Consider the following 15,836-nt stretch of genomic DNA (forward strand, 5'->3'; position numbering starts at 1 on the left):
CTGCCAATACCCTGTCAATACTCTGCCATACCCTGCCAATACTCTGCCATACCCTGCCAATACTCTGCCATACCCTGCCAATACTCTGCCATACCCTGCCAATACTCTGCCAATACTCTGCCAATACTCTGCCATACCCTGCCAATACTCTGCAATACCAGCCAATACTCTGCCATACCCTGCCAATACTCTGCAATACCCTGCCAATACTCTGCCAATACTCTGCCATACCCTGCCAATACTCTGCAATACCAGCCAATACTCTGCCATACCCTGCCAATACTCTGCAATACCCTGCCAATACTCTGCAATACTCTGCCAATACTCTGCCAATACCCTGCCAATACTCTGTCATACCCTGTCAATACTCTGTCATACCCTGTCAATACTCTGTCATACCCTGCCAATACTCTGCAATACCCTGCCAATACTCTGCAATACCCTGCCAATACTCTGCCATACCCTGCCAATACTCTGCAATACCCTGCCAATACTCTGCCATACCCTGCCAATACTCTGCCATACTCTGCAATACCCTGCCAATACTCTGCCATACCCTGCCAATACTATGTAATACCATGTAATACTCTGCAATACCCTGCCAATACTCTGCCAATACTCTGCCATACCCTGCCATACCCTGCCAATACTCTGCAATACCAGCCAATACTCTGACATACCCTGCCAATACTCTGCAATACCCTGCCAATACTCTGCAATACCCTGCCAATACTCTGCAATACCCTGCCAATACTCTGCCAATACTCTGCCATACCCTGCCAATACTCTGCAATACCAGCCAATACTCTGCAATACCAGCCAATACTCTGCCATACCCTGCCAATACTCTGCAATACCCTGCCAATACTCTGCAATACTCTGCCAATACTCTGCAATACCCTGCCAATACTCTGCAATACCCTGCCAATACTCTGTCATACCCTGTCAATACTCTGTCATACCCTGCCAATACTCTGCAATACCCTGCCAATACTCTGCAATACCCTGCCAATACTCTGCCATACCCTGCCAATACTCTGCAATACCCTGCCAATACTCTGCAATACCCTGCCAATACTCTGCCATACTCTGCAATACCCTGCCAATACTCTGCCATACCCTGCCAATACTATGTAATACCATGTAATACTCTGCAATACCCTGCCAATACTCTGCAATACTCTGCAATACCCTGCCAATACTCTGCCATACTCTGCAATACCCTGCCAATACTCTGCCATACCCTGCCAATACTCTGCCATACCCTGCCAATACTCTGCAATACCCTGCCAATACTCTGCAATACCCTGCCAATACTCTGCAATACCCTGCCAATACTCTGCAATACTCTGCCATACCCTGCCAATACTATGTAATACCCTGCCAATACTCTGCAATACTCTGCCATACCCTGCCAATACTCTGTCATACCCTGCCAATACTCTGTCATACCCTGCCAATACTCTGCAATACCCTGCCAATACTCTGCCATACCCTGCCAATACTCTGCCATACCCTGCCAATACTCTGCAATACCCTGCCAATACTCTGCCATACCCTGCCAATACTCTGCAATACCATGCAATACTCTGCAATACCCTGCCAATACTCTGCCATACCCTGCCAATACTCTGCAATACCCTGCCAATACTCTGCCATACCCTGCCAATACTCTGCAATACCCTGCCAATACTCTGCCATACCCTGTCAATACTCTGCAATACACTGCCAATACTCTGCAATACTCTGCCATACCCTGCCAATACTCTGCCATACCCTGCCAATACTCTGCCATACCCTGCCAATACCCTACCAATACTTTCTATGGTAATGGTCACTCTGCATTTCATGGGCACTGGAAAATATTTTAGTACCCCATTTGGTTCAGAATATTTTTTTTCTTGTTTTCAACCTCTAAAACCTAGGTGCGTCTTACCGAGCGCAAAATACGGTATATATACGTCGTTTTTGGCATTTATGCCTATATATGAATGTCTACCTGATTGTGATTTATTGTGTATCTTGTGTTTTACTGTGTAGGGGCTTGATGCCCAAAGTATTTTTAGAGGTTTGACGCCTGAAATGTTTTCATAATGTACTTTGGATTATACAATATAAATGAATATTTCTCAGTCAATTGAATTATTCTTTTACTGCTGTGTGCTTCATTTAAGTCGGATGGAGAGGCTGCGGGAAGACAGGCCCCATTGCAGCCAGTGGCATCGGCCTCCGGGGTCTTTTCACCCAGGGGGCTTACACCTCCGCCCACATGGGATCAAGAGGAGAGGTCGGAAGGGGAAATTTCAGAGGAGGAGGAACCACAGGTGCCAGCGAGGGAGAGCAGCGGTCCAGCTGTGGGGAGAGTTCCTGGTCAGCCTGGTGAGTCTAATGGTACCCTTTCTTTGTCTACTGCATTACAGGATTTGTTGGGGGTCATCTAGGCAGGCGCAGGGGGGACTGCTAAGGGGGCAGCAGCAGACCAGCCACTGGCAGGGAGCATCCCTGCCGTGATGGGGCCCGCTGCACAGATGAAGGATCTGCTAGAGGGTCTGCGGGCTTTAATGGGGAGATTCAAGGGGGGACAGGAACAGCCGAGCCAGGTCGCCCCGTGGACGGCTCCAGTGGTCGGGGTTCTCGGGGGGGTTTCAGGGGGTACAGGGGGAGTGGCAGTCGGGGGAGGGGGTGGCTGCAGAAAAGGTGGCAGACAAGGGGGCCAAGGAGGCGACAGCGAGGAGAGACATGGTCAGGATTGCTGACGCAGCGTGGTGTGAGGTCTACGTGTGCTTCGAGGGCCCGCTGGGAGCGCACCTGAAACAGGAGGTGCGTGAGAAGATAGGCAAGGGTGAGTATGTAGAGATCTTCTCGCTGCTCCCGTTTGAGAAATTTAACTTGGATAAGGTGAAACCCGATGACTCCAAGAAGGAAGATGAAGAAAAACGGCGGTATCAGTTGATACCGCTCACTTTTGCGAATTGGCTGCAGGCGTTCGCCATTCTGGCGCGCGTCATAGGCGAGAAGAACCCCGAGCACTGCTCGGTGTTATTCTGTTATATGGATGCCATCGGGGAGGCCTCTAGAGTGTATGGGGGAATGGCCTGGCTCCGTTATGATGAGCAATTCAGGCAGCGGAAGGCGGTCTGACCGGAGTTGCGGTGGGACCACAAGGACATCAGCCTCTGGATGAGGCTTATGCCGTCGGCGCGGGGCCCCGCCTCAGTTTCTTCAGGGGGGAGCCGGGAGTGCGCTTTCCTCGGGTCTGTCGGCCGGAAAAAAATGGGGGGTATGCTGGCAGTTTAACGAAGGTGCCTGTAAATTCGGGGGAGCGTGCCAGTTCAAGCACGAGTGCTCAGGGTGTGGGGGAGCTCACATGCTGTCCAGATGGTTTAGGAAGGGAAAGCGGGCCGGCGACACTGCTCACAAAAGGGATGACACCGATGAAGCTGGAAAGGATGCTTCCTTTTCTAAGTAAGTATCCGGAAAGGGAGGGGGCTCATTTACTGGCGGCAGGGTTTCGGGACGGCTTCAGGATATCCTGTTCATTGGCGGCAGCACCACCGGTGACGGGGAACTTGAAATCGGCGCTACAGCATCTGGGGGTGGTAGACGAAAAACAGGGCAAAGAGGTGGCCCTGGGGCGCATCGGGGGGGGGGGCCATTTGTAACAAAGCCTTGGCACAACTTGGTAGTGTCCCCATTGGGGGTGGTCCCCAAGAAGGAGACTGCTGAAAAAAACGGGGGGCGTGACCGGAAGCGGAAGACGGCGGACGTGAATCTGAGGAGCTCCGCTGAGGCCTTCTGCTAATCCGAGGCCATCCTCACCCAGCGAGCTTCCCAGAAGTTCCACGCCGCACATCACGGGTGCGGGTAGCGAGGGGCACAGTCCGGTGCCAATATCGGACACCTAGACGCCGAATCCCGGTCCGCGGACGGCCGCATTACACGGCGCGGCGCCGCCATCTTGAGGCCTACCGGGTCCGTGAGCCTAGCGCTGGCCTGTGGCGCTCCGCGGATCCCCCTCCACGTCCGAGGACCACCCGGGGAGCCCCCTGACAGCGGAGCCTCGAGAGCCACCTTTCCAGGAACAGAGGGACCGGCGGATGAGCCCGAAAAACGGAGGGCAGGTGAGAGGTACAGCGGCCATATTGGTACACCTTGGGCCCACCACTCCCAGATCTGAACAGATCCCCCCCTATTCCCCACCGGACTTCCTCAGCCTAAGTGCCCTAGCTACTTACACCCCTGAACCACCTCTCAGCAGCCAGGGGCTTCTCAGATACTCTGCAGCCCTCAGACCTGTGCTGGCTTTCTGTCCTATGCCATACACCGGGTGGCCATCTTGCTTCACCCATCTGACTTCACCCACCTATCATACTGCAGATATTCCTACTAGTACAGATGTGCTTCGCAATCCACCGTACTCTCTAAACAGCAGGTGTGTGTTACCCCCGCCGGGGGTGTGCTCCGAGCTCCACATTTATTAAATCTGGACTTTTGGCTATCATCTGGCTATCAGAGACATTACAACCTGGTGACACTACACCCTCTCCTCCTCCTCCCCTCCTTTACAGTTTTGAGGAAGCGTGACACCTCATCCGAACCTATACACCTACCTCTCCCCCCAAAAGAAGGGGAAAAGCAAACCCAGAACAGCTCATACTTGTCACATAAGGTCTACAAATGTGATAGACTACTAAGGCCGGGACCTGGCTCCCCCGTCATCTCTCCATGACTCCCGTCTTTCTTTCATGTGAGCTTTTACAGACACGGGTGTTTCCTTTTTGACTCATTTCAACCGGCCACACGCCCCATGGGCAAAATTGGGGACCAACGACGCACCTATTCCTCTTCTATAAAATCACAGTCCTCCGCGGCTATGGACCGCTACTTGAGCAAACCCTCTCAAAATGCCTCGGGGGCTCCCGAAGGCTCTCAGTTCCCACCGGAACAGCCTGATATGTGCACCAACATGCTCTTCAATGCCACCTCCTCGCTCTCATCCTCCCCATCTCCCCCCCTAACGGCAGAGCTACTGGACACTAAACTACACTCCCTCTTACAAGCAATCACCCATACCATTGCACAGGAGATAGGGAAAGTAGCCAAGGAATTGAGAGGGGAGATTGATCAGCTGGGTGAACGCACAGACTCCCTGGAATATAAATTTGACGAAATGGTGCAATATGTCCAGGTTCTCGAGGAAGACAATGCCACCATTAAAAATACCGTGACTCAATTACAAGCCCAGCAGGAAGATCTGGAAAACAGAGAGCGTAGACAGAACCTTAGGTTCAGAGGCATTCCCGAAACAGTGGAAGACAAAGACCTGCGCAACTACCTCCTAAGCCTTTTCAACTTTTTAGCCCCTAATGTCCCAGACATAGACTGGCGCCTAGACAGAGCACATCGGTCGCTGGCTCCGAAACCTCCTTTGGGGGCCAACCCGAGAGATGTGATTGTGCGTTTTCACTATTATGACAGCAAAGAAACCCTGACGCTAGCATCCCGCAACCAGTCCAGAGTTGAATTTAAAGGCTCCAAGCTCCAAATCTTCAGTGATCTGTCACCCACTACCCTGGCGAGGAGGAGAACCCTTCGACCATTGACTTTGCATTTACAGTTTCACAAAGTGGCCTACCGGTGGGGCTTCCCTTTTCGTCTTTCCGCTTCTAAAGACGGCATCCAATATTCCCTACGTGATCTGCAAGAATGTGACTCTTTTCTTCGCAACTTGGGGCTTCCACCTCTTCCAGAAGAGGATTCTCAGCCTCTTCCAGCTACGCCCAAGCCTCCGCTGGCTCCAAGCCGCATCTGGACCCCGGTGCGACAGAAGACGTCCAAATCTAACTATACGCCCCGGAAAGGTCGTGCCTCCAGGCTCCCAACCTGAACTGTCCCCTCCTGACTCACTTTGGATACCTTATTTACTTTGACACCCAAGTGCTATTATGGGTGGTCCATGCCCCCTAGAGGGTAGATCTACCCCTTGTCCAGTGGGGTAGGTGGCCGGACTTATCTGCCGCTGCCTCCAGTTTAACTAACTTTTTTTCCTCTTCCCTCAACAGGTTGTGATATTTTTGTCTGATAGAAACTATAGTATTATGATTTGTTTATGTATTTTTGTGTACGGTTGCACACTTATGGGGGTCTGTACATGTAAGTGTATAGCTCCCCCCCTTTTATTTTTTTTTATTATTTTTTTTTTTTTTTTTTCACTTACACAACCGAGGTCTCCTGTTCACACTGGGGGCACCCTAATTATTTCGGAGAGAGACGGGGGAATCCCCCCATCCATGTTCCTCCTTTTTCTTTTTTTCTTTTTGCATGTTTTGGAGATATACAAATCTCCACTTCTGACCCATGGCTTTGACCTGGGCTCCCTGGTGGCGCCGAGCCATCCAGGTTTCTATTGGTTGGTCGTTGAATTTCGACCCCTCATTTTACCCCCGTTTTTTCCCCTTCCCCCTTTTCTTTTCTGGAACGTTTTTTCCACTCTGGGTGGGACACTGGGATCTTTCCCTGTCTTCCACTGGTTATACTTACCTCTGGTACAGGTTTTTGTTTTTTTTTTTGTTTTTTTTTTTTTTTTGTTTTTTTTTTTGAACGATTGCACCGATGTTTATGTCATGCACATTGCTTTGTTATGTATTATATATTTGTTTTGGGTCCACTGTTATACCCTACTTGTTGCACTTGTGAGGTTTTCTGCCATGCTCTGGTCCTTGGTTGACGTATTATGGCTTTAAAACTCCTAACATATAATGTTAAAGGATTAAATTCCATTCAAAAGAGATGGCTAGCTCTGAAGGAGTTTAAGGCCTCCAGGGCGGACGTGATATTGGTCCAAGAGACCCACTTCCGTGTTGGAGGTTCACTTAAGTTTGCTAGCAAACATTTCCCGACCTCCTTTCTGGCATCTGACCCGTCGGGTAAGGCGGGTGTTGCTATACTGATTAGTCGGCATTGCCCGTTAAAGGTCACATCATCCCATTTAGACCCTCATGGAAGGTTTATCATCCTGAAATGCTCCCTACTTGCTAAATCCCTCACCATAGTTAACATTTATGCCCCTAACTCGGGTCAGCTTAACTTTTTGTCCTCAGTCTTTGACACCCTCGACCGCTTTGCCCAACCGTTTATGATATTAGGAGGAGACTTTAATATGACGATGTCGTCAGACAGAGATAGATGCACTCTCTTTCCCTCAGCTTCCCCGCCCCGAGCCACTCGCCTATCCAAATCGTTCCGTAGGCTGATAAGATCTAGGCGTTTGTTAGACATCTGGAGGATAAAACATCCTACTCATAAACAGTACACCTTTTTCTCACATCCCCACAAACTTTATTCCAGATTAGATCATTTCTTTATCTCCTCGCCCCTATTAACGTCAGTGGTCTCCTCTGAAATCAACCCTATCACATGGTCCGACCACTCTTCAGTCCAACTGGATATCCACCTTTCATCTACCTTTCCTAAGACATGTCATTGGAGACTGAATGAGACTTTCCTCCATTCTCCAGAAACTAAGAGTCTTTTAACAAATGGTCTCACGGAATATTTCCAACTTAATACTGACTCGGTCACGGAGCCCTCCACCCTGTGGGAGGCCCACAAGGCTGTTTTCCGCGGACAGTGTATAGCGCTGGGGTCCCGCCTTAAAAAAGACGCGGCATCCCAGCGTTCTGCCATTATGACTGACTTGCGCCGGGCAGAGAGATTGCTGTTGGCCTCCCCCACGGTGGACAGGCTCCGGAAGGTCGTCTCCCTGCGCAATCGGCTCAAATCCTTAGCCATGAGCAAGATAGACAAGTCTCTTCTGTGGTCCAAACAGAAGTTTTATGAATTCTCTAATAAACCTCATAAGCTGCTGGTAAATAGGTTAAAGCCACGCCCCTTTCAACCCTCTCCCGACTTCCTACGACAACCCGATGGCTCACTTACATATTGCCCCCTGACTATGTCACGGATATTCGGAGACTTCTACCATAACTTATATAACTGCCTACAGACAGACCCAAATTATGACTTTACAAAAGAGAGATTCGATCTCTTCTTTAAGCAATTGAAACTACCTAAACTTCTTCCTGATCATCTTGCTACCCTGAACTCAGCCATATCACCCGATGAACTTGAGAAAGTAATCATGCAGCTCCCTAGCCAAAAAGCTCCAGGCCCAGACGGGCTACCCTATTCCTATTACAAGACCTTCCTTCCTATCCTGAGCCCCCACATGATCTCACTCTATGCCTCCCTACTTAAAGGTTCTACTCCACACGCCCAATTCCTCCATGCCCACATATCGGTCATTCCAAAGCCTGGTAAGGACCCCTCCCTACCGGACAATTATAGGCCCATAGCGTTGTTAAACTCGGACTATAAAATTTTTACGAAGATCCTGGCTAACAGGCTGACCCATATAATCCCTACACTCATCCATAGAGACCAAGTGGGCTTTGTACAAACCCGTCACGCAGGAGATAATACCAGACGTACGATAGACCTGATTGATTTACTGAACAAAACCTCCCGCCCAGCCCTGGTCCTTAGTTTGGATGCTCAAAAGGCCTTTGACAGACTTAGTTGGCCATATATGTTGGCCACTCTTTCTAGATATGGTTTCGCAGGTCCTTTTGTAGCAGCCCTTGAAGCCCTCTATTCCCGCCCCTCTTCTCAGGTCAAATTGGCATCCTATTTATCCTCCTCCTTCCCTTTGAGTAACGGCACCAGACAGGGCTGTCCCTTGTCGCCTCTTCTTTTTATTCTATGCCTGGAACCCCTAGCAGAGGCCATCCGTATACACCCAGACATTAGAGGGGTATGTCTACGCCACAGGGAATACAAACTGTCCCTGTTCGCAGATGACATCCTCTTGACGCTGACTAGTCCCCACATCTCACTCCCAAACCTCTTATCCCTGCTGAAAGACTTTAGCTCCATATCAGGGTACAAGATTAACACAAGTAAAACTGAAGCTTTACCCATACATATTCACTCTTCTGCTCTCAATTTACTGCAAGATAATTATACCTTTCACTGGTGTACAGATTCCATTAAATACTTAGGGATCAATGTTACGCCCTCCTATTCAACCTTATACTTGGCTAATTACCCTCCACTATTTCGCGACATTGATAGGCTATTGAAGCAATGGGATTCGCTTCCCCTCTCACTTCTGGGCCGTATTAATGTCCTGAAGATGTCGGTGATGCCTAGGCTCCTCTACCTTTTTGATACTCTCCCGATCCCAGTCCCTATGTCCCAACTAAAAGCAGTTCAGAGAACTTTTCTTAATTTTATATGGCATTATCGAGCACATAGGATTGCAGGTCCGGTGATGTTAGCTCCAAGATGGCGCGGAGGTCTGGGAGCCCCAGATCTGATTAAATATTATTACGCTACACACCTTAAACCAATTGTTACCTGGTCATCCAGGAAAGCCCCTACAGTGTGGGCAGAAATTGAGATGAGCATCACCAGACCTGCACACATTTGTGCCATGCTCTGGACGGACCTTAAAACCTCCATGGGCCCACTTCGCAGCATCTGTCTAGCCCCGATGTTATTCTCCCTGGATGTCTGGAGGAAATGCTTAAAGTTGTTCTCTCTAGCCTCCCAATGCCCTCCTTTGATAAACATTTTGTTTAACCCAGATATCCCGGACAGCCTGGCTTATGATAGGATGATTCCTTGGTCCCAAGCTGGTATTTTTCAGCTCCGCAACATAGTACATCCTCTCACCAGGAAACTTCTATCGTTCGCGGAATTGCAGAAACAGCACCAGATTCCCAAACAACTTTTCCACTCCTATCTCCAGATCAGACATTATTTCGCTTCTAAATCCCCCACCCTAAGTCTCGACAAGCCAACCCCATTTGAACTCTTATGCGCACAAGGCCCATACCAGGCCCATTTAATCTCTGACATATATCGAATACTCCAGGAATCGGTACCCATTACAGAATCTTCCCATTCTTATATGCGGAAGTGGTCGCAAATGCTAAAACATCCCATATTGCTCCCACAGTGGCAGAGAATATGGGCAGCTGTCTCTCAGACATCGCGTTGTGTAGAACAGAAGGAAACCGCTTATAAGATATTGCTTTTCTGGTATAGAACGCCTGAAATTCTACATAAATATGACCCCACGGCCCCTGCGGTCTGTTGGAGATGCCGAGGAGATACAGGTTCTCATTTTCATATTTTTTGGGAATGCCCACTGATTAGCCCATTCTGGCTGACAATACAGTCTTTCATCCAAGACTTGTTTGAGATTTCCCTCCCACTAGATCCTCTGTACTTCCTATTAGGGTTACCGATTCCTGGACTTTCTAAACATGCTCAGAAGCTCGCCACCTTCATTTTACTAGCGGCTAAAAGAGCCATCCCTACTCGGTGGTTATCTCATATTCCGCCCGATCTCACCCAGGTTTTGCAGAACTTAGAACATATCAGCCGTATGGAAAAGCTTACAGCCATAGTCCACGATACTATGCCCCAGTTCTCCAAGATTTGGGATCTGTGGAACCGCTCCAAACTGAATACTGCTGCGTAATTCAGATTACTACTCCACGCCCTCTTATGATGAGTTTAAATGCTCAAATTAATCGACCAAACCATGTCATATAATTCTGAAAGGAAGGCATTCCCACGCCCCCGGCTCACTGAGACTTGGTTATTTGAAAGTGGCATTTACGGATCTGTACTGCAAATAACTGATAATCTTTTGAAGACATAATAAATATGCTGAACTATTATGCCCCACCCTCCTTCCCCCCCCCCCTCCTTTTCCTTCTTGTTTTTGATTTGTCTCATATGTCAAACTTACTGTTTCTATGAACACTTGTACAAGTGTAAGATACTGTATTCTTGTTATCTTTCTATTTTCAATAAAAATACAATTTAAAAAAAAAAAAAGAAGGAGACTGCTAAGTTTCACCTGATACATCACTTGTCCTTTCCAAAAGGGGGCTCGGTCAATGACTTTATTGACCCAGAGGCGTGCACGGTGTCCTACGCGTCGTTTGACACGACGGTCGGATGGGTGAGGCGATATGGGCAGGGAGCGCTTATGGCTAAAGCGGATATTGAATCGGCGTTCTGGTTGCTTCCGGTTGATCCGGATAGCTTTCGGCTACTGGGGTGCCACTGACGAGATCGATTCTACGTGGATAAATGTCTGCCCATGGGTTGCTTGATTTCGTGTGCCTATTTTGAGGCATTTAGCTCCTTTTTGGAATGGCTGGTGAGGGATGTTTCGGGCCTGGAGTCGGTCATCCACTATCTGGATGACTTTCTGTTCGTGGGCCCACCTGCCTCCACTGTGTGTGCGATTCCCCAGGCGGAGGATAAAACAGAGGGCCCGACATCAGAGCTGAGTTTTTTGGGGATAGTGATTGACTCGGGGTCTATGGAATGCCGGTTGCCTAGGAACAAGCTGGAGGACTTACAGAAGGATATTAGGGAGATCCATGGGCGGCGAAAGGTGCAATTGAGGACTTTGCAGTCGCAGCTGGGCAAGCTGAACTTTGCTTGCAGGATCATCCACATGGGGAGGGTTTTCTGCCGACGGCTATTGGCAGCCACAGCGGGGGTTAAAGTCCCTACTGATTTTGTCCAGCTGAGGCAGGAACACAGGGAGGACTTCCGGGTTTGGCATGAGTTCTTGGCCTCTTATAACGGCAGGGCCATGTGGATGTCTGGCCCGGTGAGCAATTTTGACGTAGACTTAGTCATGGATGAAGCGGGCTCAACGGGCTACGGAGCGTTCTTTCGGGGCAGATGGAGTGCGGCAGCTTGGCAGCAGTCCTGGGGGAAGGCAGGTTTTCTGGGAAACTTGGTGTTGCTTGAACTTTTCCTGGTGGTGCTGGCCTTGGAATTATGGGGGGAAGAGTGCAGAAACCTGAAGTTACGCATAAATTGCGACAACATGGGTGTCATGCAGGTTGTCAACCGTATGTCAGCTTCCTCACCTCTGGTCATACGGTTGCTGCGGCAGTTGGTGTTTAGGTGCTTGCAGTTAAACGTTTTTGTTTATGCCGTTCACATCCCGGGGGTGGAAAACTCACTGGCTGACTCACTGTCTCGTTTTCAGTGGGACAAGTTCAGGGAGCTGGCACCGGGCGCGGAGGTGAAGGGGGTTCCTTGCCCAGACTGGATTTGGGAGCTGCCATTGGAATCGCCGTGGGATGGATCTGGCAGTCATTGAGTGCGTCCACTTGGTCGGCATACTCGAAGGTATGGACGGAGTGGTCGGGGCTGGTTTGAGAAGCAGGTGTAAGTGATCGGGGATCCGATCTGCGTTTTCTGGTACTGAATTTTGTGACCAGGAATATGGAAAGGGGGCTGTCGGGTACGTCAATTGATCAAAAACTGGCGGGCTTGGGTTTTCTATTTAAATTACTGGGGGTGGAGGATTGGACAAAGGACTATTGGGTGCATCAAGCTCTGAAAGGGTATCGGAAGTAGCATAGGAAGAGGGACGCGAGGCGGCCAGTCACATTCGCAAATCTGAAGGCGATGTGTGAACGGTTGAGTTTGTAAATCTTGATACGAGGCACGGCTATTCACAGCAGCGTTTTCGTTGGCGTTTTATGGGGCTTTTAGGATCGGAGAGTTGGTGAGCCCGTCCAAAAGCTCGGCTGGGGGGTTGTTGGATCAGGATGTACAGTTGGAAGTAGACCGGGTGGGTCTCCGGTTGCGGAGGTTGAAGACGGATCAACAGGGTAAGGGGACGGTAGTGTCACTGTTTGCGTTTCCTGGATCCAGGGTGTGCCCTGTTGCAGCAGTACAGGAGTTTAGGAAGGTAAGGCAGGGAGGGGCAGGACCTTTCCTGTGGCATGAGGACGGGTCTTTCCTGTCCAAATTTCAGTTTGTGTCGGTATTCGGGAAGTGTTTATGGGAGGTGTGGTTGGACAGCAAGGAATATGCGTCACACTCTTTCCGCATTGGGGCAGCCATGAAGGCTGCCAGGTGTGGGTTGGATGAGGCAGCGGACCGTAGAATCAGGTGATGGGAATCTCGCAGATTCCGTACATATATTAGGCCACAGTTGGCAGTGGAGTGATCTATGTTTATATATATATATATATATATATATATATATATATATATATATCAGTATTGGAGTTTGTTGCCTTTTTCTGTTGTGGTTTTTTCATTTCAGATGGAGGTGCAGCATGCCTCGCCTGGATCATAGGGCACTCCTATGTTTGTTGGGGGGCCAGGAGAGGACACGAGAGACCAGATGGCAGGCAACTGGGTATTTCTAGGAGGGAAGCCTGTTTACGGTGGTTGGGGATCCCTGGGATGAAGTGGGAGAGAGTGATGGGGGAGGTGGAGAGGTACGTGAGAATGGACAGGCCCCCGGACATTCTAGTGATTCATGCGGGTGGGAACGATCTCGGAGTCCGAGAGGTCAGGGACCTGATCGGGATCATAAAACCTGATTTTATGAGATTGTGGTTCCAGTTCCTGGGTACTCTTCTGCTCTGGTCGGATATTGTAGCCAGGACAGTGTGGAGATGGGCTAGGTCCGTAGAGAGCATTAATAAGACTCGTATTAGGGTCAACAAGGTAGTGGGGAGATTTGTTGTGCAGAATGGGGGATCATCGTTCAGCACAGAGAGTTGGAAAGTAACCTGGGGCTATATTTGAGGAGAGATGGGGTTCATCTCTCTGATGTAGGGACCGACCTGTGGTCCATGGGGCTGCAGGGTGGCATTCAGAAGGCCCTGCGGGTGTGGGGTTGCCCTCAAGGTTGAGGGAATCCCCCTTTCGGGCTGTGGCGGTGTTTTTCTGTTGGTCTTTGACGGTTGGCGGTAAATCAGAGGTGATCTGAAAGGGGTGGGGGGACTCATCGCTAGTATGGGCCCCTCCGGTGTTTTCCAGAGCGGTGGATGGAATACTGGTATGGTTTCACTGCCGGAAGTTGTCTCCGAGCGGTCACAGCTGGAGACCTGGGCAAATTAAAACGGGTACCGCAGTGAGTTGGTTGTTGGTAAAAGTTGTGGGTCACCAGACTGGGCTTGTTATTATTTGTTATATTTTACTGGTTATATATATATATATATATATATATATATATATATATATATATATATATATATATATATATATATATAGTTATTTATATGTATATATTGATTGGAGTGATTGATTTAGTTTGTATTAATAAAGGCTGTTATCGCCATTTTACTCCAAAGAAAGGTGTTTTCTCATTATTTAGGTGGGAGATATGGGGGGTTGGAGTAGGATGGATAACAGGGTCGAGAGTAAAGGGGACATTTAAACTACACTGGTCAAGAGAGGCCCGGAATGGCAGGACTGGAAGGAGTTAAAGTAGGGCCGGACATGACATTGCTGGCTAAGGGAGTCCTATCCAAGGGGTTAACTGAGCAGGAAGGTGGAGCAGAGAGGGGGTCGGCAGGAGAGTTTAGTTGGAGAGGAAGGGGAGGAGCTACGTATATAGGCGGGGGCGGAGTCAGGGAGCAGTGTGGGAAGGAAGCTGAAGGAGGAGTCCGTTTTTCCCACTCTCCCTCCCTATTTGTACGGTGTGTAGCTTTTTGTTGCGGTGTCTTTTATTTCTTCCTTCTTTTTCCGGTATCGGTGGATGGTCGCCATGACAGCGGAGTGGGCCCATCGGGGATGTGGCAGTGTTTTTTGGTGGTCTTTGACGGTTGACCGCTTTTTTCAATTGCCATTTTTAAAATAAGATTTTTTTTTGTGTGCTGCAATTTTGTGTTATGTTTTGCTTTTTTTTATGCACCTCTTTTGGATGTCAGCCACTGCTCTATACAAGTTTTTTTTCTGCCCTATATGGTGGACGGAGGAAGAGTTGAAGCAGGGGAAGTGTTGTGTGCAGAGAGCAGCTGAGTCCGGAGCGGGAGAGGGATCACCGTCTACCGAGAAGTGGATAATGCTTTGCCGAGGAATTGAGAGGAAACATCGTCCTGTGCGGAGGGTCTATCCTGATATATGGCCATTTGATCTTTGGATCTGGTAAGCGGCCATTTGGTTACATGATATATTTTGTCCGGGAGCTGTTACCTGCAGGACTGTGTGTGGTGCGTCTATCAGAAGAGGGAGAGGAAAGAAGAAACTGTTGCTATTATGTTAATGTTGGCTACCTTTTCGTTACAAAGTTTTTTTCCCTCTGATTCTTTGTGTTATATGGACTTGTAATCACAATAATTGTTGATCCATTCATTTTTTTTCATTTTCAAGCACTATGGACATTTATAGGATTTCATGCACTGAGGACATTTATATTGTCTATTGTTCATATATATTTTATCACTTATTTATTTATATATTTCTTTCGCTTATATATATATTTTTTTTACTCATATCCTGTTTATTCAGTTGGTGAATTTATTTTTCTTGATCATACATCACGGGACACAGGAGCTTCATTACATAGTGGGTTATATAGGCACCTTCGGTGATTGGACACTGACTAACCCCAATTAAGGAGAATTCCTCCCCTATATAACCCCTCCCATATGGGAGGCACCTCAGTTTTTTCGCCAGTGTCTAAGGTGGTTGGTCACGTAAAACATGTGCTATGAAGAAAGCTCTGTGCAGGTTCCTGCGACGGTCTAAGCCCCTGTACACACGGTCGGAGATTTCGACAACCAAATCCGTCGGATTTTGTCCGTCGGATTTTGCCCGTCGGATCTTGTCCGAAACTGTTGCATACACACTGTCGGACTAAGTTGTCGAAAAATCTGATCATTCAGAACGTGATGACGTAATTTCGTTACGATGGGACTACGTTCAGGCTAGTAGCCAATAGCTTTGATGTAGGAATTTGATCTGAGCATGCGTGGCACTTGTTCCGA

Source organism: Lithobates pipiens, unplaced genomic scaffold, assembly GCF_037356315.1.
Source record: "Lithobates pipiens isolate NorthernLeopardFrog02 unplaced genomic scaffold, aLitPip1_a1.2 Scaffold_25, whole genome shotgun sequence".
Classification (NCBI taxonomy): domain Eukaryota; kingdom Metazoa; phylum Chordata; class Amphibia; order Anura; family Ranidae; genus Lithobates; species Lithobates pipiens.